General features: G+C 38.2%; 2 long non-coding RNA genes across 2 annotated transcripts in view; both read right to left on the reverse strand.

The window, feature by feature from the left end:
• Window positions 1-1,100: 1,100 nt before the first annotated feature.
• Window positions 1,101-9,953, reverse strand: LOC111932841 (uncharacterized). Its single transcript, XR_002866387.2, has 3 exons — window positions 8,168-9,953; window positions 6,772-6,863; window positions 1,101-5,947 (listed from the first exon to the last, which is right to left on the reverse strand). It is a non-coding gene; the product is annotated as an uncharacterized LOC111932841 (long non-coding RNA).
• Window positions 9,954-12,858: 2,905 nt separating this feature from the next.
• LOC111937230 (uncharacterized) overlaps window positions 12,859-27,474 on the reverse strand; it is a 35,303-nt gene continuing 20,687 nt past the window's right edge. Inside the window, exons 3-4 of the long non-coding RNA XR_015285519.1 lie at window positions 16,157-16,246; window positions 12,859-12,933 (exon numbers count right to left, since the gene is read on the reverse strand). This is a non-coding gene — a long non-coding RNA (uncharacterized LOC111937230). The remainder of the gene's footprint in view (window positions 12,934-16,156; window positions 16,247-27,474) is intronic.

The following is a 27,474-nucleotide window of genomic DNA, read 5'->3' on the forward strand; positions in this document are numbered from 1 at the left end:
CTGAGTGAACAGTTGTGCCATCACTAAACTGCTACAAAAGATTTATACCAACATCAATGCTAGGATTTCCTTCCTTACTTCAACAAAAAAGGAGCTTCAAACTCCAGAGATCCTTTTCTAGTTGTGTCTAGCTTGGTGTCAAAAACTAAGTTATTTCCCCTCTGCATGCAGAGAAATTGGTACATGTTGGGAGTGGGTCACTTTCATGTAAACCAATTTGATTGCTGTAATCAAATCTGTTGAAAACCATCTCCCACACTTTCTGTTATAAAAAGGAAAAGGTGAGACTGGCATTGCAGTGTCCCCCTTCTTCAGGCTGTGTGCCCATCTGAAGAACATCATGTATTCTCTTGTAACTTCTAATAAATATTTTGGTGTTGTCTGAAAGGCAGTGCCTAGGCCACCAACCAAAGGCAGGCAGAGATCACTCTCTGTACTAAAGGCATGGCATTGATGCCAACCACAGACCCAAACTCCATGCTGTCTCAAAACAGCAATGTCAGGAAGCTTTGCAGGACAGGTCTCTGGTAGGCATCAGGCTGGAGCTGCCTGGGGCAGCACTAACAGGCACCGGACAGAAACAGATGGGAGTGTGCTGCTTGTCTCATCACAGCTGTGAACCAGGCTGTAAGGCGTGCCCTGCCTGCTTCTTGTTTATTAGAATAGACCTAGTCAAGAGGCTTTATCCTGAAAAATATAGTTAATCCTGAAAGGACTTCTTTTAGCAGCAAAAGACCAGAGGCTCAAAAGTGTCAGGTGCGGCAAGGTAGTATTTTCATATTGTGAGGACTTAGAGACAATTTCCTATGTTTATGGATATAATTTCATCTGTTCTTTAAGAGAAGTCCCCAGAGGAAAAGCTGCATTGCCTGTATGGTCTCTAAGTGAAGCCTGACTTTTGATTATTTTAGCTGTATCAGATAGGCTATCTGACTGTGTCTCGAACCGTTCTCTGTGTGTAGAGATGGTGCCATATACATTTCATAGACACTCTGAAAACTTCTAACAGTCTGGCAGAACAGCAGTGGAATAAAATAATACTTTTTTTCTGGTACTTTAAATGTATGACTCATGAAAGAAAAAAATAGGCTAAGCATTGATCAAACATCAGGATTTATAAGACTAAGAGAAGTCAATAACACAATCTTCGATTTCTTCTTTTTGGTGAAGTGCTTTAAAATTCTGAAGTCCAAGACAGGTTGGAGGAGTTTCAAGGGGATAAGGAACTACAGTGAACAAAACCTCTCTGCAGCATTGTGAACAAACTCTCTCTAGCTCTGAGGAATCCTAGGGGAATTGTGCTAGGGAGTTAATTTAGTCTCATAAGAATTGAAAAGAAGATGAGTGGACACAAGAGAGGCACTATAACCAGAAACTATACAACACTTCCACAGTGTCTAGGGTTAAACTGAGTTTCTGAATGACTATGAGATACTTTAGAATTTGGATTTTGTGAGCAAGTCTCTACTCGACATAGGAATCCACTGTGAAATTTTTATACATAGAATTGGGAAGTTATTTGTGATGCTTTGTCTTCACCAAGTAAAGTCCTGTGATTCCTTACAACTCTCACATTTGACTCAAAGCAGTAAATTATTAATTATGATAATGATTGTTTAAAAGGGGAACAAAAGGGTGAGTTCCTAGGTTTATTTAGATTATATTGACATATACAACTCTGACAACTGCCAAGAGGTTAAGAAATACATAAATATTGGTTACAGAATAGACCCCCCCAGTCCTAAGCATGCAATCCCAATGGTTATACAAGCTCAGGCTTTAAAGTAAAGAGGCAGTTCTCACTGTGTCAATCTGTGCACTTTGCTTTAAACTTACTGCATAGACTCAAGCAGGATTTTTTTTTTTTTTTTGTCATGGGTATATATTTAACTGCAAAGACAATGGGATTCAAGTGTACTATTAAAAAAGCAAAAGCAAACATATATTTTTTCAGTGGCTTGAGATAAAGAGCTGAATATGGCCTCTCATATTTGAAACATCTCAAAACCAGACATAGGGCTTTTTAGTACTGCAGTGCTGCTAATATCTAACAGCTCTCCAAAGTGAGGGAGCAGACAGGGTCTCCTGTTCTTCAGCCATGCTGCTGCAGTATCAGTGCAGATGCTGGCTGAGATAAAGGTTTCTCATAATGCAAACAGTTATTGTCTCTTCCACTGAGAAACCCTCAGTCAGAATCTCTGGCACACTGCAGGGCTGATGAAGAAGGATTAGAAAAATAAGCAAAGCATGTAGGAAAATTCATTGTGGTGGACAGCTTTGCAGCCTGGGTCTGTAATGAGCAATACAGACCTCTTGTGGTGGTCAGACCTCTGTATGTTTCTAATAGTTAACTAGTGTGTATTTCACAAAAATTAGCTAGCATTTTGTACGTATATTGTAACAGTTATAATCAGTTTCTGAAATTTTAAAAAAAACAAACCTTTGTGGCTTTCTATTCTTCCTTTCTCAAATATTTCAGTGTTTTTAAAAACAGTCTCTTGCATTAATTTTCATTTACATGTTTTACAAACCCTGCAATTTTGGGCAAATTTTCCATCAAAATGTGACAAATTAATCAGAGACCTGAAATTCTATTAACACAGGTCTTTTTAGGGCATTTTCTTGTCATGTGCACTTCGAAGTATCCCAGGGAAATCTACTAAATGGGAGAAGTCAATAGCAGTCAGAACAGTTACAAGAAAAACTGGGAAAACCAACAGCAATTATGCAACAAATAATGAATATATTAGATTAAATTGAATTATTTTCTCTTGCAGAAAATGTAGACATAATTAAGAGTATGGACTAATTCTGTGTGACAACAAGAAATGTTAAGGTAAAGGGTAGATGGAACGATTAAATTATTGGCAATTCATTTGCAAAAGCTAAAAACAAATTATTAACTGAAAGCTGCAATCTAACCCACAGATGACTGCATGAGAACTGAACTGCAGCATGTACACTGTAACAAGTGAAAATATCTGGTGGTATTACTTGAATTTCACAAAAAGAGTGACCTTTCACACTCACCTATAAATATAGATACATATTACACCCTCTGTCATGCGAAGGATCTTGTAGACTTGGCCTTATTTCAAAGAACAGTGGTTTTGGGCCAATCAGCATGTTATGAAGTGTTCTCTTGGTTCAGTTTCAAGGACTCCCCCAGTGAGTACCTTCCATGGGAATCTGCACTTCAAGTCTTGGTGATACATTCAGAGTGCCTCTGGTATTACATGCATCCTACAGTATTTTGATTCACAGTATTTTGATATGCCCTTTTTACTACTTTCCTCACCTATTTGAAAAATGCTGCCTATACTGCCTGCTAGCAGTGCCCAGCAGCTTGACATTAGCTGTGAGCAGCCTTTCTCATGCACCTCCATGGGCTACCTGAACCTGTACCTATCAGCTCACACAGTATCCCTACAGCAGAGTAGAAGTAGCTCTCTGCTCTTCTTGGCAGGTAGCTTTTCTTTGATGAGATCCTGCTCTGAGACTCTCTAGTGAGGCAGGCTCACTGCTAGCAGTGTTTGTGGTCTCGTAAGCACAGTGACTCCATGCTTCACATCTATTATCAAGTCTTTGAAAAAACAAATCTCACCAAATGTCTTGAGCTTTGGGGTGAACACAACCTTATACAAGTCATCCCTGGGGAGAGCTGCTAATGGTGGAGTCACATGGACAGTGTAAGGGAGCACACCCTTACCCTTGAGGGTACCTGAGCATCTGAACCAGAGGTCTCCTTCCCAGCAATCCTATTTGATTATGAATCAAACAAGGTATTGTCCAAGACTAAGGCCTTCACTGGCCTTGGAATTGCAAGAGCCTGTGGAAACCACCAACACCTTTAGCTGGTGAGCTAAGAGCAAAGAGAGCATAGCTTCTTAAGTAGTTGGGTTTTCCTCATTTTTTTTTTCTCTGAAGCACACACTGGAAGAGAACATACAACTTTTCAAAATGTGCTACTGCTGGACACTTCTGCACTTTTGAGCAGTTACACCAGGACCAGATGTTCAACAATTCACAATGCACATACAAGTGGAAGAAAACTCTGCTCAGAAGAAAAATCTCTTCACAGAGAAATAGGAGACTTTGTGTAATGTTACTCTATTTTTTCTTAACAAAGAGAAGACACTAAGATGAAGAGTTATATATTTATAAGAAGATAGTATTGATAGATTAAGGCAAGCAGGCTGCTCTGTTCAAGTTGAAGTCAGGATGTAAACCAGACAGTAGTACTTGGTTATCTGCAGACCTGTAATTATTCTGGCTCTCCACTGGATGTCAATACTGTGTAATACAAATGTTGGCTCTAAACTCACTGCTTAGAGCAGAGAAAGCCATCTTTTTAGGTGTGATTATTGTTTAAGAACATAACTAGGTAAGGAATGTAATTATATCAAGTGAGCCTCACCCATTCGGAGGTAGGGAGAGGACAACCTTTAATAGCAAAGGCACCTGAGAAGTTAAGTTTGCAACTGTGCTTCCATTACATAGGTGATGCTTTCTGCCCTGAAGTGTTTGTCAGAATTGGGAACTTGGTGTCTAAAATTTCTAGTAAATATAGATAAAGTATTCTAAATAAAATCAGTTCAACACTACTATCCAATTTTTAGAGAGAGATTTACAGAATTCAGGCACTTGAAACCTGGTGCCCAATAATTTTCATTGAAAAAATTTCTAAAACCACATGGCTAAAATGACTGATTGGCTTGAAGAAGCCTTAGTTAAGCTCTGAAATTTCAAGGCTTTATATACCTTTTGCTTCTACCTAAAACCAATGCCCTGGTGCAGAGTTTTTCTCTGCAGAGAAGAGGCATGGTAAAAGCGCTAAAGGAAAAGCCAACAGCAGCAGAACTGCAAAAGCAGGAGAGGCCATGGCATGAAGCTAAGGAGAGAGAAGGAATTAAAATTCCCTGTCCTGCAGATACAGAGATTTAGAGGATAACCTGTATTCCTTTTGAAATCCCAGTGAACACTCCCTGGTAAAAATTCCATTAAATAAGTGGTGCAAGCGCAGGGGAGTTTAGTGATCTCTATGATCCTCCTGCTGCTGCCAGCACAGATGAGAACATGATGCCCCTTTGCCATGGTCTGGTTCTCAAAATTATTAGAAATGCCTCTGTCTGAATAAAAGTGCAAATGAGACCATATGTCAAAGTCAATAGTATTGATTTTGTTTAACAGTAAATGTGTGTGGGTGAGAGAGAGAGAGAAAGAAAAAGAGGTGGGGGGGACAGAAGTAGAGTCTCAGAGACAGATAAAATATCACCAGTCCGTAGGATCCCACCAGTGTCCCGATGGTTCTCTCCATCTGGTCTTTTTGGTGGTGAGGGTCCCCTTGAAAAACAGAATCCAGTGGATTGATGTATCAGGCCAGGTGGGAATCCCAGGTACCTCCCTCAGGAGGATCTTTGATGGATTCTGACACCCCCTCAGCTGCCTCTCAGGTGAATGTCCCGTGGATGTGGCCTTTCCAAGGGTGGGGTTTCACAGCTGGATGGGTTTGTGTAAGGGAGGATGGGTGTTCACTGCCTCTGACCAGAGGTTGCTCCACACACCCAAAACTCTCCTCCTCCCTGCTTTGTTGGGGGCTGGGGGGAAGCCTGTGCAAACCTGGCCTCTGTGGGCTATGGCCTCCCCCAAGCCCAGCTAGGGATGATTTTCTGCTGAGTTTGGCTTTCTTGTGGATGCATTCTTCTCCTTCAGCCTTGCTTAGTTCTTCTTGGTCTGACTGAACAACAGTGTCTCCTTTATCTTACCTAGGCAGCTTAACTCACAGTCCAAAGGCATCTTCAGGGAGGGCTGGGCTTTGGTGTTCACAGCTTCTTTGTACAGTTTTTGCTAGAATAGGTAAAACTCCTTCGTAACAATCTTTAAAGCTTGAACCATTTCAGTCTCTGACACTCTTGAAGAGGAGAGGGAAACCTGCTGATCACAAAATCTGAATCTGAGTTAGCAGAGTATAATTTTTTAATTGAAAACTGGTTTTTTTTAGGTAACTGAAAGACAAGCAGTTGAATATGGTAATTTCAGCGAAGCAGGGGTGTTCAGGTTGTTTTCTTTCCATTTTTTTCCCCACTTCAATATATAGCAAATTATCACAAACTAGTTGTGAAGAACAAAATTAACAGAAATGGGGTTCCTATGATTGAGCTCCCGAAGCTGAGCTGATGCCAGTGGCACCCCATGCTTCTGCGATTATGCCTAAAGATGCCTGTGGTATTTAACTTTCATAAGGATTTAATATTTGACACCGTGACAAGATTTTTTCCAAGCATGCATGGAGTGTTTTTTATAATCTTTATTTGGCATATTTATTCAAAATGTACTATATTTAAGATTGCTGTAATCACATACATACATTGGCTACTGGCCACAATGTTCAAACTATTAATCATACCACAGAATCTATGGCAGATGTAAAAATTAAGTTTTATTTATCAAAGTTATTCATTGGAAATGTCAGACCGAGAAATTTACTCCTTAGGATTTTGACTTTTCTTGCATACATCTGGCACTGGGTTCAAGGTTTTAGAAAGGTGTAAATCATATTTTTGCTCCATCCAGACTGTACTGGCACAAAACTAAAATTTTATTTCCAGAAATGCAAACCCTTTTGTTTGGATGGCCTTTATTTTTCTGCCAGATTATACCACCAGTGCTATTTCTTTAGTCTCACACTATTTTCCACTATAATCCTGTCTTTTAAGAAACAAACCAAAGCCTCTATCCTTGCAGAAGTTTCAGTCTCACAGATATAACTACCTTTCAACTGAGTTGGGAAAGTGGTCTCCAGTGGCAGGCTCGGAGGATTCTGGTCACTTTTTCCATAAATAGCTAGATGGAAAGCCAACAACCTGATAGAGAAAAACAGGTTCAGGGGAAAGATTGTTTTTGTGTTATGACCCACAAAAACTCAGCCTCTGAAAACCTTAGCAGTATGTGATCTCATTTACAAAAGATAGTGTCTTTGAAAATAACTAACATAAATTTACACTGACAGGACCCAAGTGGTTGTGATGCTGTTTCTATTGTTTCTTACAATGGAAAAGCCTCCCAAACAACAACCCAAACTTGCTTGATTTCTCTGTTAAAAAGAACAAAATAGGTAGAATAATACAGAAAATAAGGAAAAAAATCCCCAAACACTAACTACCAATGTTAGAGATATGGGACAAAAATACACCCACCATATGAGTGAACAGAGTGCTGCAGGCTTTTTCCCGTTTGGGTGTTTTTCCTTGCAAATTGTTTTTGCTTTGCAGGTATTTCTTTTATATAGATATATGATGTATTAAAGTGCAAGAACTAAATTAATTCCAATTGTCTGCTGCTTGAGCTAATATATGTTAATGTCTGTGGACTTTTTTATTCGCCTTCACTTTCCAAACATTGTTGTAATACATCTTTTGTATTGGTATCATGGATCTTGTATTGGTATCATGGATCTTTTATAGCACATTATCATTTAAAAATCAGTCTTTGAGCTTATAAACTAGCCCAAATAAAGAAAGTACCTGAAGGACAGTATGTAAGAGAGTGTATGCATGCCAGTATAGAAATAAATCCTCTACTAAGATGCACAGAAGGAAGTGATTTGGCTTTCTTCACCCAGGCCTACCTGCTGCAAAACCCTAAAAGGAACTGTCATGCTAATTTGAGGCATACCAGTATAAATCCAACATTTTCAATAGGCTACTTCAGGCATTAGTGTTAATATCTCTAGAGCTGTTATGGGGGAAAAGATAAGCAGGGACTACCAGGTTCTTTCCAGGACCTGAAATATGGTGATACAAATTCAACACACTTATTCTTTATTTGTTCTTAAACACTCCTCTCAGGGCTTGTTGGTTGGTTTTTTTTGCGAGTTTTCCTACATTCCTCCTACTTCAATGTCTTTTTGTTTGCCAGCACCCTACTTGAACTCAAAATGAGTAAGATTTGTTTTCCAGAATGTCAGCATTTCCAGGTGTCAATTTTTGTCCTGTTTCAAATGCAGAAGTGCCAGCAGGGGGTTGGCTCTGTTTATCTGGCTCCACTGTACATTAATATCAGTATTTCCTGAAAAAGGTTTGTGTTCCAGAACAACTAATTTAAAAAAAAATATTAGCCAAAAAGAACCCAACAAGAAAAACCCCAACAAAAATCCCAACAAACTCACCCAAGGTCCAAAACAAGACAGTTAAAGGAAGAAAAAGCTCTTGACTGTAGTTTGGAAGTTCTTCCAGAGGAAGGAGGCAAAGGGCCGAAAGAACATACAGATCTCATCCATGCCCCTTCTTCATGCCAACATATTTCTTCCTTCCATGCTCTGATCACAAATTAGTAGTTTAGAAACTCACCCTGTAGTGTTTTTGACTATTATTCTGGGTCTGCTTTCACCTAAATAACAACCATCTGGCAGTGTCTCAAATCAGATTGGTGTGATGAACTGTATATAATAACCAGTTCAAGGATTGTCAGGGGAAGGGTTAACACTCCTGCCCTGAGCAGAAGGACTGCAGCTGCATGCCGTAAACTCTGCACAAAGACTGTCAGAAAGGAAGGGCTGGGTCAGCTGTAAAGAATTAAGCAAATCCCCCTACTACAAGAAAGGGGAAGAAGAGTGGAATTAAGAAATCCTTTTCTGCTCTTGTCTTTTGTACATAGTAAAAGAGATAACTGGGAACATTTGAAGCATACCTTGACCCTTAGCCTCTATACAATTTTTTCTTATGGAGGGTCTTGCTCCTTGCTCTCACATAACCTGAGTAATTAATCTTCCATTCCAGTATCTGAAGTTTGCACAAGGTGTGTGGAAAACAGATCACATGAACCTGCAAACTCACTTGTTATTTGTCTGGAAATCTGTATCCCTGCTCTCAATCTGATGTTACACCCCTAAAAGGAAAGGTGGAGGCTTCACTCTATGCTGAAAAGCTCCCTGCACAAATCCTTCTTCAAGGGTGTGATTGAATTAAAGTAGCATGAAGGTGTCTTGTTTTCCCCGAAGTGTTAAAAGCCTACTTCAGTACAAACAGAATATCCAAAATGCAGTTCCCTGCATTTTAGAGGTTTATCACAGGGATATTAAGAAGTGGCAGATCTTCCCGCTACAATAAGTCATGGGGCAGCTGGGAACAAAATACGTGTCACAGGATGTTAGAATTGGAAAGAAAAATAACAAGGGCTGGTTGGTTTTGTGTATCCAAAGGCTCTTTTGTGGAGAAGAGGAATGTGAAATGCTGGAGCCTGTTGCAGAAAGGAGGCTTTCACAAAAAGCTGTGTTTGAGGAGCCTGGGACCATGGTAATGGATGGTATAGTCCAGACTTCTCATGATGGGTGGGGAAGGCCATATTCTGCTCTGTTGTTTCTTTCTGCTTTCTTAGGTTGGGTTTGTTGTAGTGCCAAGTGTTATCAGGTTTTGGGCTTTTTGTTTGTTCCTTTGTAGTTGTGACTTGAGAAAAAAATTTCCTCTATGTATCCATGTGAATGTAGCTTATGTATGTATATACAGAACCAGAGCATGCATACTGATCTAAATATATGAACATATATACATCTGAAAGCTTCTTTAGGAATAAAGCCACTTTTATACTGAGCTGTGCAAAAGCACAGCCACATGCTTATGTCTGAAATCAATGAGCATTTTTCCAGCAATAGCAGATGCGTGGGGTACGTTTTGATAGCTGAGAGCACAGATTGACTCTTCTTTCTGAGCTCATATTCAGGCACTGGATGTTTGTCAGAGGGTTCCCGCACCTCTGGTGTCTTTGGAGGAACTGCCTGAGGGAGCAGCAACCTACCTGAACCTTTGTTCCTGCCTTCTCTGACTTGTGTGAGCCAATGATTTGTGAACTTGTTTTCTCTGTAACCATTGCTGCACTGCATGTGACTGAAGCTGCTGTCCACCTGCAAGATTTACAGCAAGACTTGATTGTTGGTGCTACTGACAGTGGAAAAAGCAGTTTTTTCTGTTTCTTTGTTTGTTTTTGGGTTTTTTTGTTTTTTTGTTGTGTGGAGGGTGAGACTATATTTCATTTAAAAAAACATTTTTCAAAATGATTAGATCTCTTCCTCTGTAATTTGATTTGTTGGGTGGAAGAAGGGGGATGTGGAAGGAATAAAAAACATTGTAGAATGTTTTTCAATATAACAGTGAAACCAAGACTCCAGACCAACAAACAGTTACACATGTGCTTAGCTTTAAATCTGCGTTAGACCCACAGGGCCTATATTTGTATTTGATTAATGACAATTATTTGAAGAAATGGATTGGGTGGGATCAACTGGAAAAATATGTAGTTATAAAAATGTATGCTTACTGTAAACTATTTTTATACCGAGTCAGTTATATTATATCCTTTTATCTTGCATATTTGGCACACATTTTTAGGTTTCTAGCATAAGGAAAAGTTTGCACTGTCAAATTCTGTTTTGTTCTAACAGAAATGAATAACTAAGTCCCCATTTGCTAACAGAAGCGCAAGCAAAAACCCTACCAGCACTAGGGAACTCGGTTGCAGAATTGGGACCTTAGCTTGAATGAGCTCCAGGGATTAATCTCCCATTCTTCCTTCCTTTGGTGAATTCAGTAGACTAGTCCTACTTGTATAGTTACAAGATTCAGTTTATAGTAGGATAGCAGGAATACTTTGTCAGCAATTCCCTTAATCCTCAGATGTGTTTTATCTTGTCTGTACACAAACCTGGCAGTCTGCAACCAGGTATTTGAGAGCAAAGTTAGAAAGCATTTTCCTGTGTTATATCTGCTCTGAGGAAACTGGCTCTCCCAAGCGATCTGTAAGAACTACTTTACTGCATTTCAGAGACAGGACACAGATCAAGCCAGATGATAAAGGCACTGCCACCCAAGTTCTTCGTGAAGCTGGCAATTGGCTATACCTCTGCAACCAAATTTTCTGGAGAGTTAATAGATCTTGAGTCTAAACTACTGCTCCAACCTTAGCCTGAAAACCTCTTCCACTCTGAACTGCTTGATAGTGCTGTGCATTTTTTTAAACAACTGCAGATCTCCACTCCTGAGGGACCTTAAGCATTGTACTGGGTGAAGTCTTGTAAACACAAGCACAGTTTTGTGAATATCATTGGAATCTCCCTGGATAAGAGGTGGCCTATAGACAGAAGATCATTATTGCTGGGCAGTGGTGGTTTTACATCTAAACCTCATTGGCTGTATGGTTGAGACAGATTTTATCTTCTTTTTGGTAGTGTCTAAATGGAAACCACCAAGACTGAGGTCAAACACCTACACAAGACAGCCATTCTGATTGCTCCATTCTCATCAAAGGTTCGTATTCTGCAAATATAAACTTCTCTCTGAGTAAGAGAGATGGACCAACCTACATCAAGTCGAGTGAGGCTCATGGGCAAACACAAGGTAACAGAAATGATCTTGTTTATATCTCTAGTGCATTAGGTTGTTAGAGAAGAAAGTTTATCCACAACTCAATACAGTGAATTCAGTGAATACAACAATAGATGCAACAAACCCCAGACTTGTAGCAAAAAGCTTTTGCAGGCTGTCCCTTGGGACTTCAGGTCAAGAGTTCCCAGTCTCTCTTCCTTTTGCTGTTACTGTGGTACAATTTCTGTAAGAGCACAGGGCTGGGACTACTGCTGGAGTGATGTGCCAAGCAAGAGGTTTGCCTTCATAGAGCCTGTAATTCTGGGCTATAATCACACACAAATATCCTCCAGAGACTTTTTGACAAACTGGAAAGGCAAAGGAGCCCAGGAGTCATTCAGCAGAAATTTTGTGTTCGACATATCTGCGGGGTTATTGAAGCACAGTGGGGATTCAGATTTTATTTTCTATCAAAGTGTGTTTTACATCCCTTTAAAGACTCTAAAGCAAATAAATGGAGCAGTGCTTGAGTAGCCTAATCTAGTTGCTATTATGTCAGTTATTTATAAATATTCTCATATTTAACTGCATTGCAGTGTTGAACAAGGAAGCACATTCTAGCACTGCAGCATCAATAGTTTCAATATATAAACCCGTAATTCAAATAAACCAAGTGCATGTGTAGTTACGCAAATTCAATTTTACATAAATTATCAAATGAAAGTAATTACTGCACCCTATTGAGCAAAAAATAGGCCATAATGACAAACTATAGAAAAGTAGATGTTTGACTTTCAGACATCATATAATTTCTGTGTTTTGGACCTGCAAATCTTCATGCTTGGTGAGTAGAACCTGGGCTGGAGCAAGGTTTTAGCCCCAGTCCTCCAACATTTTAGAAGACCACACTGAAAGCTAGGTTTTTGGCTATTCAGGAGAAGACCTCTGTCTGTAATTTTGAGAAGAAATTTCATTCTTGGGCAGAAAACACTTTCCCAATCACTGTTTCATTGAATCTGGCACACACTGTACAAAAGTTGTATTTTGTGTGAGTCAGCACTTTCCAAATAAAATCCACTTTGTCAGAAAACTGGCTACTATACTAGCTTTCACCCTGTGCTAGCTGCACAAATCCCCTGCAAGGAAAAAAAAACCAAAACAGCTGAATAGGAAGTTCCAGCTGTGGGAGCTGAAGTCTGGCAGGTGACATGGTCTTTTCCATTACTTCCCACAGATCCATCTGACCAAGTGCTGTGTCCTTCCTGTGTTTTCCCAGCCAGCAGCCTGATCTCTGCTTCATATGGGATGATTGAGGAAAAAGACCTCTGACAACACCAATGCTTGCTAAAAGGCAGGACACACGAGGATGTGATGAGAGTGCTGAAATGGGGGATAATCCTGCACAACAAATTAGGCAAGAACTTAATATGACATCGTGCTCTTGTTAAAGCAATGATTTCTGTAGAGTACTAAGTGTCACAGGAGAGATCAAAGTCTTACCAATCCACAGTTTATAGCCTCTGCTGTTCTCCAGTATAGATGTTCCATTTTAATTTCATTTTGTTGGGGTTTTTAATAACTAAAATAAAACAAGATAAGATAAAATAAAATAAATTAAAATGAAATAATAAAATACAAAAGATGTGCATTTGTATGTATAGCTTGATGCAAATGTAACAAAAGTGGATACAAAAATATCATTTACAGGATAATTGCATGTGACCAACTGAAACCTTTTAAAAGATTTTAAAGTTAGGAAATGACTTAAGGAAAGACATTTATGGAAGAAGAGGGGGGAAAATATTTAAACTTATGAATAGCTAAACAGTGCTATCAGAGGGAATAATTGGTTATGCACACCAAGAAATATCAAAAACATGACAGATCTGAACAACATGCTTCATACATGTGAAAATCAGGAAAAATTAAAATATATAAAATATGGGAAGGACAGGTCTTGTTATTTTTGATTGGTTGGTTAGTTGGTTGGTTGGTTGGCAGGAGGGGGATTGTTGTTTGTTTGTTTTTTTCTGAAGATGATGATGAAGATGATGACAAAGAAAGATGATAGTGCTTTCAGTAGGAGCTGGTTTGTGCTGTCCTGAAGGGTTAACTCTAGTTCAGCTCAGGGGGTGGAAAGTATCTGGCAGCAGTGGGGCTGAAGAAGACAGAGAAAAGGCCTGAGTTGCAGGGAAGTGGTGTTGTGCAATCTTCCCTCTTTCTTCTCTCCCCTCCCTACAAAAGGAGGATTAAACACACACTACAAAAAACTGAGCAATCTGAACAATTTTTCTCAATTTAAAGATTCTTCATATACAACCTAAAGGCTGGGTTGAATTAGGCTACAGTCCACAAGCTACCTAATTCTGAGTGGTATAAAAGATGAGGATCAGGAGTTGATACTACCTCATAATAAATTATTCTGATCAAGAACAGCCTGATAACAATATATACATTTTGTTTAGAATAGGTCTTGAAGACCACTTACCTAATCAGTTAAGATAAGAAATGCAATGTGATTATATTATTCTACTACCTTCATTCATAAATATATTTCCTTAATCAGGGTGGAAAGTTCAGCTGACAATACATTTCCAACAGCAACCATATATTCTCCTCATGTCACAAAGCCTCCTTACTTTCATCAGAGAAGAACACTAAACACTGAATTTTTAGCTATGAATGAGAGAAATATTTATGCTGTAGATAAGTGTGAATTTTCATGGAATTTCATGGCAAGAATATTTCAGCAGAATGACCCTGCTGTGCACATATGTGGGAACATAAAATGGGATACCACATAAATGAGTGGGGAAAAAAGTCATCACAGCACTTTGAAAGGGAAATAACAGCATTTTATTACCCATTTGGGCAGCATGAAGCAACACAATTTCTAGTCTGACTCTTTAGTGTTGTTAACAGACTTCACTTAGTTTCTAAAAGTATAATTATCTTTTACTTAAACTCAAGTCTAAGTCATTATTAGAAGTGGGCAGAAGGAAATTCCATTTCATGTAGTACTTTGCCATTTAAAATTTGACTACTCTGATTTGGCAATGAAAACAAAATAAATGTGAACTTTCTCCAAGAGAGGGATGGTTGGCCAAAAATTCTGAAGCTATTGTTTGGCCCACCTGGTTGAATGTTGAGGAGCCAAAGCAGAAGGCAGTAGAAAAGATTAAGTTCTCCTGTAACCATCTTTGTTTTGCCAACACATGTTTAGCTTCCTGTATATGTTTAAGCACCACTGACTTTACTGGGATTAAGCTCATGTTTAAATTGAATCCAAGAGAGCTCATCAACCCTCTCCTGTGAATTAGGCAGTTGATGGCTGGCAGCCAACACAGCTGTACCGGTGGTGTTCCCCAAGTATGCGCTTGGGGACATGTTAGGCCTGCCAACCAGGAAAAACACAGGTTCCTCCTGCTTGAAAAGGTTCAGCTGGAGTTTGGAAAATCCACCTCACCACTGGACACTCCTACAAAACAGGCCTGATGCACTGATACTGTGCACTAAACAAGGGCGTACTTGTAAATGTGGGAGCTTGCACATAACCTGGTTATAGATGATGAAGGTTGTTTTGGAGTTTGTGATGTCCTGTCACTGTATTTCTCTTCATTTGAAAATCTATCAATTGCATATCAGGTGTTTACATTAGAAACAGGAAAGAAGAGATAGTGTGACCTTTTCCCATCTTTCATCAACCCTGAGCAACATACCTTTTTAATCTGCTTAGTCTGAGTGGACTGGAGACCTGGAGACTAAAGCCTTCACTGCAGCTCAGCAGCAGTGAACTACTCCACTACCATCTTGGCTGAGTCAAACTCATTTCTATTAGCAACTGATCTGTTGCATAACATAGACAGGAGGAGGACATTTCAAAAACAAACAAAAAACAATCGAAAAGGTAACAAAATAAGCTTTTTAGATAAACTGTGAACACAAAGAGATTTGAATCATCTTTAGGCTGAGGCATAATGCACCTAGTTTTGCATAGTGGCTATTTCTTTATCCAAGTTTACTAAGGTGACCAAGGTTTTGCTTACATATTAAAATTAAAGCCAAAATATGCGTCAGATCATGAAAATTCTGTGTTTACAACTATAATGGTCAGGAACTTACTTCAATTTAATGTTAGGATGTGATATAATTTAAAAACTGTTAAAAGCACGTGATGATGTTAGAGAATGGGGAAAAAACCCCCTAAATACTAAATAAAAATTAAATATGCATAAATTCTTGTCAGTCTTTGTGGATTACAAAGTTTTATGAGCCCCCTAAAAGATGGAAAAATATTTCCTACCCTTAATTTCCTTAATAATAAAAGCACAAGGTATTTAGCAGACCAATTAAAAATAAGGTTTGGATTAACTACATCTATTCACAGATTTCTCCTGACAAATATTGTTGTTCAAAACTATAGAAAAACAAAACAGAGGATTTTAACAGAACACTATACTGTATTTTCTGTTTCTTGTATCCCATTTCTGTATTATTATTATTTGCATTTGAGAAATTGTTTCTCAAAATCCTGAAAAACTTTTTTTTACTTATCTCAGAGTGAAAACTAAGGAATCTGATTTACATGACAGATTTTAAGCTTGCTGCTGGAGTTGGTTTAGATGAAAATCTGGAGTTGGTGTTGAATTATATTATTGATGAAAAGTGCAAGAGAAAAATGTGAACTTTTGCTTGATAAAACATGTCCAAATTCAATGGTATGGGAAGTGTTGATCAAAACCAGAGGGCATCAGTTAAAATAGAATAAGACAATAGATTAAGAGAAAAGTAGTGTGACTTACCACTTCTCCTGACTATGGCTTGTTCCCCCAGCTGAGCTGTCTTCTGGCTTTGCACTGCAGCCAGGAGGACTGGTGAGGTGGTGGACTGTCCTGCATTACAGGAGATGTAGTCTCAGATATAGAGAAGGTGAAATCACACAGCTTCCCTGGCTTAAGTATGTACATAAATAATATTACATAGCTGGTTTGCTTTTTTTAGAAAATTGTAAATTGGGTGATTAGGTCAACACAAAGCAGTTCAGTGCTGTCACTGCTTTCTTGGGCATATGCTTCTGATGCAAACTGTGACCATATTAAGTGTTAATGATAAAGAATTTATATTTAATCCAAGATTCCTATACAGACAGTCTGTGAACTCTCAGTGTAGCAGCACCTTACATGCATGGCTTCTTGATCTTATCCACTTCCCAAAAAATCTACATAGTTTTTTAATAGCCAGTTGTGAAAGTTTCCAATCACAATTCTTTCCGTTTCTAAAACTTTCAGTTTTACTAAATGTTTCTGTAAGTTACATTAAAAAAAAAACAACAAAACAACAAACTTATACTTTATTATGCACTGGGGAGTTCATATTGCCTATCATCAGTCACAATACAATGATCTTTTTTTCCTGTATCTGGCAACATAGTCTGGTATCTTTTGAAATCTTCATCCTAATATCAGATTAGGTTAAAACTGGTTGGAACAATCTAGGAAAGGAAATTAAGAAAACTGAATGAACCTGACATGCCTCCCTGAAGAAACCAGCTAAGGCTTGGTAAATTTTATATTTCTATTATCATGATAGAATTTTGAGGTGGAGTAATTTGAATCCTATATTCTCACTTTCTTCTTCACCTTGTAAAACAGTCAGTTGTCATCCCATTTTACCAGGGCTTTTTGAAAGGCAAAAACAGAGATACACAAAAAAAGGGCCAATGATTTGTAGTGCTGGGAACTCCTGTGCAGCTGAGGTCAAAAGAGAATTAAAGCCTGGAAGTATGGCTGTATTTTAGTACTGAGACATCAGGTGTGAATACTTGCCTGGCTGGAAGAGCCCTCATTTGTGGCTAGGTTTGCTGACCATAAATCTGAAGTAAGGAAAGGCAGAGGGCTGAGTTGGCAACCCAAAGTACTTATGCTTGTAAAAGCCCCAGATATTCAATGTGTCCTGAAAGGTTGACACCTGTCTGACTGAAACCAGTAACCTGCTTTTGACATGGACAACCGTGTGCAGAATGGGAGGCCAGACTTCTGGGGGGCAGTTTATTCTGCTGTGTGCAGCTGTATCTGCTTCAAAGCTTCAATTAGAGCTTTTCTTCCATAACGGCAATTTAATTAAAAAAAAACCAAAACAGTTTTGTAAAACATATTGATATTCTCTGAAAATTTGATGATTTAGCTTCTCAGGTTCAGGGTAGAGAGAGAAAAGCATTTACCTGGAAGAAAGGAAGCTTAAAGTCAACTTCTTTGCAGCCTGGCTCCTTGTTGAGAGTCAAGTTCAGCTCTATTTTGGCCTAAGGCAAGTAACCAATCTGTAGGTTATAGATAATATTCCAGCTTGTCCCCTGGGTTAGATTTCTTTCCGCCCTCCTAATTTAAAAGGAGGTAGTGGTTTTGTTCCTGTTAGAACAGGCTTTGAAACCTCAGTGTGTTTCATGAGATGGAATTACTGTTTTTCAGCCAGCCCTTTTGGTTTTCACTATGCTCAGGGGTAGTTACTGTGGTATTGTTTGATAGGTTTCTGGTAAACCCCCAGGAAAGCCTAGCAGGGAGGAGATAAAAGTAGCTGTGATACAGTAATGCTGTCCTTGTTTTAATATCTTGTTCAGAGCTAAAAGATTGAGATTGCAGTTAGGATGTTTATTCTGACCATAGAAAATAGAGAAAAATACGTACTCTACCAGACCAGGAAAACAGAAAATATATATTTATTTAATAATGGAAACAAAGGGATATAATAACATAATATTTTGAGGTTTTTCTATGTCAGTGCATGGTCAGGAGAGCTGGCAGATACATCTTTAGTACTAATTTACAGCCAAATAAATTGAAGAGGCCTAGAATCAAGGTGAAGGGTTCACTGAAAACCTGTCTGAACCAAGAGTTCAGCCTGCTGAACCCTAGGGACTTCACATCTCTCTACAAAGTAATTTTGTATAACCACAGATCTGTCCTGTAGTCAGTGACTGAGCTTGTCACACCATATACAGGCAACTGCTCACCACAAATTAGCATCCAAAATGCTACATCCATTTAAAATGACTGCATGGAATAATGTTTTACTCTGTTGCTCATTCCACTGAGCAGATCTTTATGGTTTGTGATGGGGATGCTACTGAATGTCCTGTTTCCATCAACAGTCATTAATCCAAGCTACATACTGCCAGCCAAGACCAGGGTTACACACAGACTATTTGTCCATATTAGCCAGAAAAAAAATAGTACTCTATTGGCAGAAGAATTATTTAGGAAGAACTTAAAATCTTTTAAATGATGTTTGACCTAGACATCTTCATTTTAGATGAACAAACATTGGACATAAAGGGAAGGGAACACTAAGTGGTACAATAATTATTACAGTAATAAAATATATGTTGTTGGGAGCTTCTTCCTTAAAATAGCATTATCAGGTAGATAGTGTACAGTTTTTCCAGCCTACAACAGATGTGTCACAGTCATGCTGATGTTGCTTGTTTTACCAGCATCTTTTCTGAAACTATTGAAATTGTCTCTCTTTCCCACTCCCACTCCTGAAGTCATGAACTGGTCCTGCTTTACTTAAACTAAACTAAAATATTTTGCATTATCTTCACTAAATAAGACAGAGGCCACAAATAGCAGCAGTAACATCATTCAGTCATGGGGCAGTTAAGATGAATAGGATGGCAACATTTTCATTAAAAATTGTAATAAATTGTCATTTTGCCTGGTGACCCTATTAAAAAATCTTTACTAGCTGTATTAAATACGCATTCTTTAACTAGATTATTCCCAGTTGAGTGACATAGGCTGCTAGAAAAGCATTTGCTTTGGTTGAGTTTTCAAATGTTAAAAAGTTAAATTATATGTTTATATATAGACAAAACTCTGAATCTCAGCATGCATTGTTTAGGTTTCATTACACACTGGATTATTTTAGCTATGCAGTCTACACACACTGAAATATAATTCCTTCAAAAATTCATTCATCATCCTAAATAATTACAGAGAAAAGCCATTTATGCCTTTGGTATTTTTCCTGCAAATGGGAAAAGTAGAAAATATGAATTAAACCTCAAAGAATTTAATTCCTATTATTGACTCTTTAGAGAGATATTTTTGGAAAATTGAGGTCTGAGCAGTATTTTAGCACAAGATTTATTGCTGTGGATGAAAACCATTGTTAAAGTGCGATAATTTTTAATGATATGATAAGCAGGATTTGTAATGTTTGTTGGAGATTCATATGTGTGTGTAAACACATCTGTAGGTGGAAGAGGAGTTTCTGTTCCTAAATTTTGGGGTATCTGATTTGAAAATACCTAAATATCTACAATCTGGAGTGTATGCCTATTGTCTAAATTGTTCACCTATTCTCCCACCGACAGCACGGCATTTTGGAGAGTTTTATCGCGTGCGCGCGGCGCCGCGTTTCAAAACAACAAAAAACGCACAGCACCCTATACACCCGGGAATACATGGGAACACCATATTGTTCCCAGAAATACATGGTGCCGCCATGTTTTCGCCGGAAATGCATGGGGGCGGCCATTTCTAACCGGAAACACATGGGGCCACCATTTTTAACCGGAAATACATGGGGGCCGCCATTTCTAACCGGAAATACATGGGGACTGCCATTTTTAACTGGAAATACATGGGGTTAGGGTTAGGGTTAGGGTTAGGGTTAGGGTTAGGGTTAGGGTTAGGGTACCATAGCTGATAAAAAGGGAAAATCTCCTAAAGGCAGCTAATTCACCTTGGAGACATCTGCTTTAGGATGGGATGAATCACTGTAAATATTTCTCTACTGATCAAGGACGTAGTCTGTATGGTGGTCTTAAACTCAACACTCAGACTTTTCACTATCTAAAATCAGGAGAGCTGAGTTTTATTCACAGACAATGTGCTACAATATGCCTAAGTGGGATAGGCTTTGTCCTGCCAAACATCAAATGCTGGCCACCCACATTTGACAAAATCCCTGGAGGGCTCCCACTCTGAGGTGCCATTCCTTCATTCTGCAGCGCTCACTTAAAATGGGTTGGAGGAGCTGCCTAATTCTATAAACCCACACAGGCAACATTTTCTGGAAACTACTGCACAAGCTCCCAGAAAGGCTGTAAAATCTCCATAGAATCATAGAGTCATGGAAGAGTCTGTATTAGAATAGGCCTTAAAGATCAAGTTCCAATCCCCTGACAGGGGCAGGGACACCTTCCACTAGTGTGGGTTTCTCAAAGTCCCATCCAACCTAGCCTTCCACTCCTGGGATTTTTCAAGACAAAGGCAGCACTAGTGCTGCTGCCAGTCCTGAGCTAGTTATTCCCTGCAGAGAACTCCCAGCCTATATTTCTGCATTGGGTTGAGTTGCTATTTTTCCCACTGGTGACAAAACAAGTTCAGATATTGAGCTTTGACACAGACATTGATGATTAGGTGAGATGAATGCAAATTCTGGTCTGGGGCTACTTCTCTAAAAACGGAGGGGTTGGAATTTCCCTTTTTTACTTTTCATTGTAATTTAAGCCTCTCACCACAAACTGTTTTCTTTAATATAATTTGTTTCCCAATAAATTAAATTAAGTTCTCATTTGAAACAGGAACATTTCAGACAAATCTTTTTTCCCACCAACACTTTTCTTAGTAAGTAAAGCACTGAATGTGATCTTGCTGGATAGGAATAAGGATCTGGAATTTGTTCTTGGATAATGAAAGCATCCAGAAGGGGAGATGGGGACCAATAATTTTTAAAGGAATAGTATGGCTGTAGAACCCTAGTCTGCAGTAGAGTAGAACATCAATGACAGTGAAGACACTGGTGCAGATCACAGTAGTAGTGTTGTTGCTATTTTTGGAGCATTGCAACTAGATACAGAAGAGACCCATCAGTGTCTGTTCTTTGAAGATGTGATCAATCTGACATTTCAAGCCTATGTAATTATTTGTGGAAGATGATTGTTGTTGTACTGTTTTTTTTTTTATTTGTGAGTTTAGCACTTCTGTTATCTGTAACTCTTAACTCCTTTCCTCCACTGAAGTATAGCATAAATCTTATTTTAGACATGTTACTGTCAGCCACAGGATTACCTGAATCCTTTCCATATAACTTAGAGGGCAACAGTGAAACAGACCTCATGGATGTTCTGTCTCGTCCTCTTTTTCTGCTCTGTAAAACTCTGTCATGAAATGTTCTTTAGGAAAAGAATGAGAGATGTTCTGGTTACGATAAAATGTACTCTATCAAATAAATGGGGCTGGCAAAATTTCTGAAATGTGGTTAGACTAGATTCATTTAATCTCCTTTGAAAGCTTATTCCATATTTTCTTCCTGCAGCCACACATGAAGAACTAGATTTTTGTCTAAGTCAATATAACATCATTGACATCAGCTCTCTGTTTCCTGGGATAATCAGGGTGTTGCAGGACCCTGGGACAAAGAAATCTAGGCAGTGTGATAGTTCCCAGCCCTGAACTGCTTCATACAGGACCAGCTTGAGCCTCCCTGCACTAGACTTGCCTACATACCAACATTTACCTCACGTGCTCCATCATGTGAACAAGAGAGCCTTGTGAGAGTTGAATCAGCCCAAGCTGTTGCTGTGCCCAAGTTACCAAAGCTTTCCAGGCATGGATGTGCTAAAAACGATGGAGGCATTGAAGAAGCAACCCAACAGAGTCCACCAAAGCCAATACTAGACATAAATTGTAAGTGTGAACAGAGCAAGCTTGTTTTCTGGAAGAGGGAAGTCTTTTCAAGGGTTGGATCAGTGATAGAGGCTTTAGCTGTGGTCCTTGGCTGCCAAAACCCTACCAAGTAGTAGATTGCTTCAGTGAAACAAGTTCAGAAGCGTCTTTTCATAAAGGCACTGTGTATTTCAAAGCCTGACTACCTGTCTAGACTATCTATGCAATCTTTTAATATATAGTGGAGAGTCATCTGTATTAGCTAGAGACCAGTCAAAAGGCTTATCTAAAGTTATGTTCACCTTCTTCTCTGGTATTTGAGTTGGTGCCATGTTTTCTTCATAAGAAGAAGCTAGATATTTAACATCCTTGAGAAAACACTTCAATTTCTTACTGCAAGACTTGCAGAAGAGGAGAGAACACATATTTAAAAATCAGTTGCCTAAACATAGGCATCTTGTGCTCATTTGAATCCTTAAGGACATCCTGCCTAGCCTGTAGGTGAATAGGCACTGACAACCCCATGTGACTGCGTTACAGCAGCCTAGACAGCACTGTGCCTTCTTTTAGTCAAGTGAGGCTGCTCTCTGAATCTGTTTGACTTGCTGGGTTATAGCTTTTGCAAGCAGTGGTCAAAGCAGGCAACCCACCAGTGTCCAGTAGCTCCTGCCCAGGACTGGCAGCCATGTCACATTAGATAAGTTTGGAGAGGCCAAAGTGTTTCGGAAGAACCATGAATAGACCATGAATTGTGAACAGCATGGGCAAACTCAAGAATGTGACTGTGAATACTTAATGCTGCCTCTTAAATTTGAGTCTAGGGAAAAAAAACCCACAATATATATGCAAACAACATGTAATGTCAAAACCAAAGGTCTCTGACTGTTGCTTTCCTTTCTTCTTCTTGACTTTTTCTGGAAAACACACTAATCAGTCCTACAGTTCTTCAACTTCCTGGAGATATCCCTCTCATAGTGCTTCATATACATAACCACTGTCCATCAAAATTCTGTAGCTCACTGTTTCTGAAGTGGGAGACAGTCTCTAGAAAGAAAATACTAAGAGTGTAAAATGGATCCTGTGGATCCTAAAGAAGGATCTATAGCTAACACTCAGCAAGCACAAAAATTTCATGTCCTTGAGAAAAAATCATATTTGTTTCCAATTTTATACTACTTTTGACATGGCAGCAAGTACTTGAATACCAATTTTACATATAAGAATTGCAACACGAAAGGAGGCAGCAGTAATTTAGCACACAAAAACCATAGGGCTATTTCTCACTGAGTTACCAGAGAAGCCGTCCCATATCCTTGGAAGAAATGAAAACAGATGAAGTCCTGCATATTCGATTCTCTAGTAGGAAGCAGATCATATTTCCCACAGCTGTGACCAGCATGGGTGATCTGCTCTGTTCCTATCAGAGGGATGGTCAGGATCAATGATTTGAGGTTTTGCCTTTCTAGGAGTTATACTTCTCATCTTGTTATAGTCTTTGTTAATTTTACAGCAGTCTGATGCTATGAAGGAACTCCTACTGTTCTGTCAATAGTACAAGGTCACTCTACCAGTGTAACATAATACATCCCCAGTCTGCGTGCTTCAGGCATTTGAGTAGATTTATTTTGTTCCAGTAAAATACAGTGATGTATCTTTCCTCCCTGCTTTTCTGTGGACAGTCAGTCCAATGGTAATGTCAAAAGTAACTTCATTTTGTGGTAATATATTACATTTAAAAACCGCAGATAATGTGAAGATCTAAATGTAAAAAGTCATAATACTTCTGGTTAAGTATATTTTCCTCCTTTTATGAACTAAACAAATGTGGAATGATGGAAACCACTTAAAATTTTTATCTATTTGCCAGCTTGCCAATATGCAGCAAGGAGAGAATGTACAAACAAGTTGACAAGCATTCATGCTTGAAAGCCATGGAGAAACTCAGGGATAAAACTGAAGGACCACAGATCACCAGTACTTTCCAAAATTACTTTAAACTCCAGAAAATGCAACCTAAAACATTTCTGAAATGTAAAAGTCTTTCTCAAATCCAAAGATTTGAGAAATCCATTTGTAGCCATTTGTAGTGAAAGCTTTGGATGCATTAAGTATATTTAGTCTCCCATATTTTAGAGATGGAAATTGCCAGAATCTCATACTCTAAAAAAACTTCATTTTTTTGCTCCTACTTTTTTGAAAGGTTTATAGTGCAGAATAACATTTCATCATAATATGTAAGGTAGCAATTAGAGAAAACCTTGACAGGCTTATATAATAAAGTAGCCAATAGTGAAATCCAATAATTTCTAGAAATTACTTCAGAAAAGAATGAGATTACATAAAATACATGCAAGAGAACTGGGAGGTAACTAAAGACTAGATATAACATACAGTTATACAATACATATTATATGCAACCATACTTTTTGTTTGTATTTTACATGGATGAAGACCAAGGGAATTACAAACAGGGCCAGCTCAGAATGTTGAACATCAGCCAGCATTTAAATAAATGTTGAAATACTTATGATGCACATCTAAGAGAAGAATATACAGAGGTGAAAATTCACAGAAGACATTGCCCTGATGATTTTACAGTCACCTGAGAAATTGCAAATGATAAGATGTCTCAAACACACAAGACTTGCCACTTTCTGCTCTGTATAAACATTTGCTAAATGTTTCAGGGTGAACTGTCAGAAAGAGACTAAATTTGCCATAGAGTATCTCAGGGACCAAAGATTGGAAAGCACGTTTCTGGTGGATAACTTGGAAAAACTGAACTCTGAGAATGGCAGAATCATCTATTCCTACTCAGATATGTGTCACAAAAATACATGCTATTAAATGATAAACATAGAGGCGGCAATTTGGACAGTTGGTAAGAAAATTACACCTTGTATGTGAAAACTACACAGGCAAAAAGGGAAGTGGGAGCAACTGCCACTGCACAATGATTTTAATTTAATTTATTAGGTTAACACACACAACTAATTTCTGCTTTTATTGGTAAAAAATGTGTGTGTCCATGTCAAGGTAAAGAATTATACGGGCTTTTGGTTCTGAATCAGGACATCATGTAAGGGATAAAATGTTTTTTTTTCCCAAGTGATTAAAAAAAAAGCTCAGAATCTGACTTTGTGTTTTAACTTTTGGATGTCAAATGCATTTTTAATTAGGATGTTCTTTCTACTGTGATTAGTATTCTTAGCAGATGTTTTTGCTCAACAATCAAGACCATTAGAAACCAATATGTTTCTTAAACTAGCTATGATTTTCCTCAGTGAGAATTTTGATCTAATTGGCATGTATAATAAAGGGATTTCCTGTTCTAAATATACTGATTTCCTCAACTGTTGTGACTATGTGTAATATATGAGTCCAAACCAGAGTATCCTCAATTACTAGTGTTCCAGAGTTTAACTTGTGAAATCTCAAAGATCTCATACAGTTTCAAAATTTAATTCTAAAGTTCTGAGTTCAGTGGGATTTCAGGGCATTTATGACCTTTCATGACATGCTCAATATGTTGCAGGATCAGGCCCTTGAGTAATGCCACAAGGAAGTATTCAGAATACGAATTTCTGGATTTTATCATTTAGGATGTCATAGAACTGGCTCGACAGTTGCAAAAAAAAATTCAAACCATCTGGAAGACATCACATTTCATACTGATAGTACCTACTAGATTTAGGCAGAAAAGCTCCAGTATATGTTGGGGTTTTTTTGTTTTTTTAATGCTAGCCCTTTTTGAAAGAAATTGATACACACATAGCTAAGTTCTTAAAAATGTAGAAAATCTCACCAGGTCTGTATAAGGGTTTAACAGGAGGATTTAGAACAGACTACTATGACAGGCTTGGGCATGTCATAAATGGGCCAGATTTGATATAGCAGAACAGATAGAAGGTGATAGAACCAAGATTTGCAGAAGAACTTTACTTTTAATAAGAAGTATGAAGTGGAATATGAAATATTACATCCATATGCTAGAAAAACCACATGTCGAACAGAAGGAATGGTAGGCTATCAAAGCAGTGACTTAAAATTTGTTGGGTTTGGCAAAGCAAGTCATAATCAGTACAATAAACAGAACACTCAAATACTTAAATAACCTTGAAGAAATGTTGTAACTGCAAACAATATTTCCCTCTTGACTGAAAAAAAAAAAAAGCACAACCAATTCTTTTAGGCAGTATTATGTTTTAAGTTTTTTAAAATTTGAGGGTATGCAGGATTATTACATTTTGTTTTTACAGTAAGTACAATTCTCTTGTGAAAACACTACCACTTGTTAAATATTGCATGAAAAATATCTACACTTTTGTGGGCAGTAAGGAAAAACAAGTACAATATATGCAGCAGCAAACTGCAGATGACTGGAAGTATCACGGGTTCTACCTTACCATATTATTTCATGAAAAATCTCACACATTATTTACAGATTTGTCTCAGTGCAACACTGGAAGCCTTATCCATTCTTTTAGAACTCCTGAGGACACCATATTATCTTCAAACCTCTGTTTTCTTTCAGCTATTACAGTGTGTCATACTAACCAAAATGCTACGTGCAGTGAACAGTTTAAATTTATTCTCTTCTTTTTGCTTTAATGTAAACCAAAGCTAACATAGTTCATAGATTTCAGGCAGAAGTTACAAAACAACAGAGCTTACTTTAAAAGTCTCCAAAATGTGTCATCATTTACATTAACTGCATATGACTCTAAGAATTATTACTAGTATTTACAAGCAGATATTACTTGAGCAATAGGATGGCAGTCCTTCAAGTTGTGGCATATAGGATGTATCTTACATCTCTGAAAAAAACAACTTATGGAGATTTTTTGGTGGTTTTTTTTTATAGTTTTAATTTTTTTTTTTTACTTTTCCTTTTTGCTCAGGTTTACAGCAACTTATGTTTGCTGAATAATTTTGCCTTATGTGTGTTTCAGCTACCTTTCTGTGTGCTAAGAGAAAAAAAATCGCACAAATTGATCACACACCTGTAAACATAATGTCCAAAACCAGGTTTTATTAATCATCCCAAGTAAATTAAAGTGATAGTCTGAAAAAAAGGAAACGTTGATGGAATTGTAAGATTTCTTCCACTTTCACAGAGAAAAAAGCACTTGGTCTCAACTCCAAAGGTCCAGAATATCTCTGTTCTAACTTGTCAGACAACAGGGTGTACCAAACAAGAAAGTACTGATTGTGATCCAGCTACTGTTTTCAGCTAGAATATACACAAACACAACTGTAAATTATTTTATTTGGAATGGCCAGAATACATGGCCATACATCAGGGAAAGGGCACATGATCTCTGCTGTGGGATCCTCACAAGAAACCTGATTTGTGCCTGAACATTAGGGTTCAAGGTAGACTGAAGTGCCTGAAACACATTTGATATGATTTATAAGAAACCTGGGCATTAAAAAATAAAATTTATGTT

This window comes from Cyanistes caeruleus, chromosome 4 (genome assembly GCF_971803275.1).
Source record: "Cyanistes caeruleus chromosome 4, bCyaCae1.hap1.1, whole genome shotgun sequence".
In the NCBI taxonomy this organism is placed as follows: Eukaryota; Metazoa; Chordata; class Aves; order Passeriformes; family Paridae; genus Cyanistes; species Cyanistes caeruleus.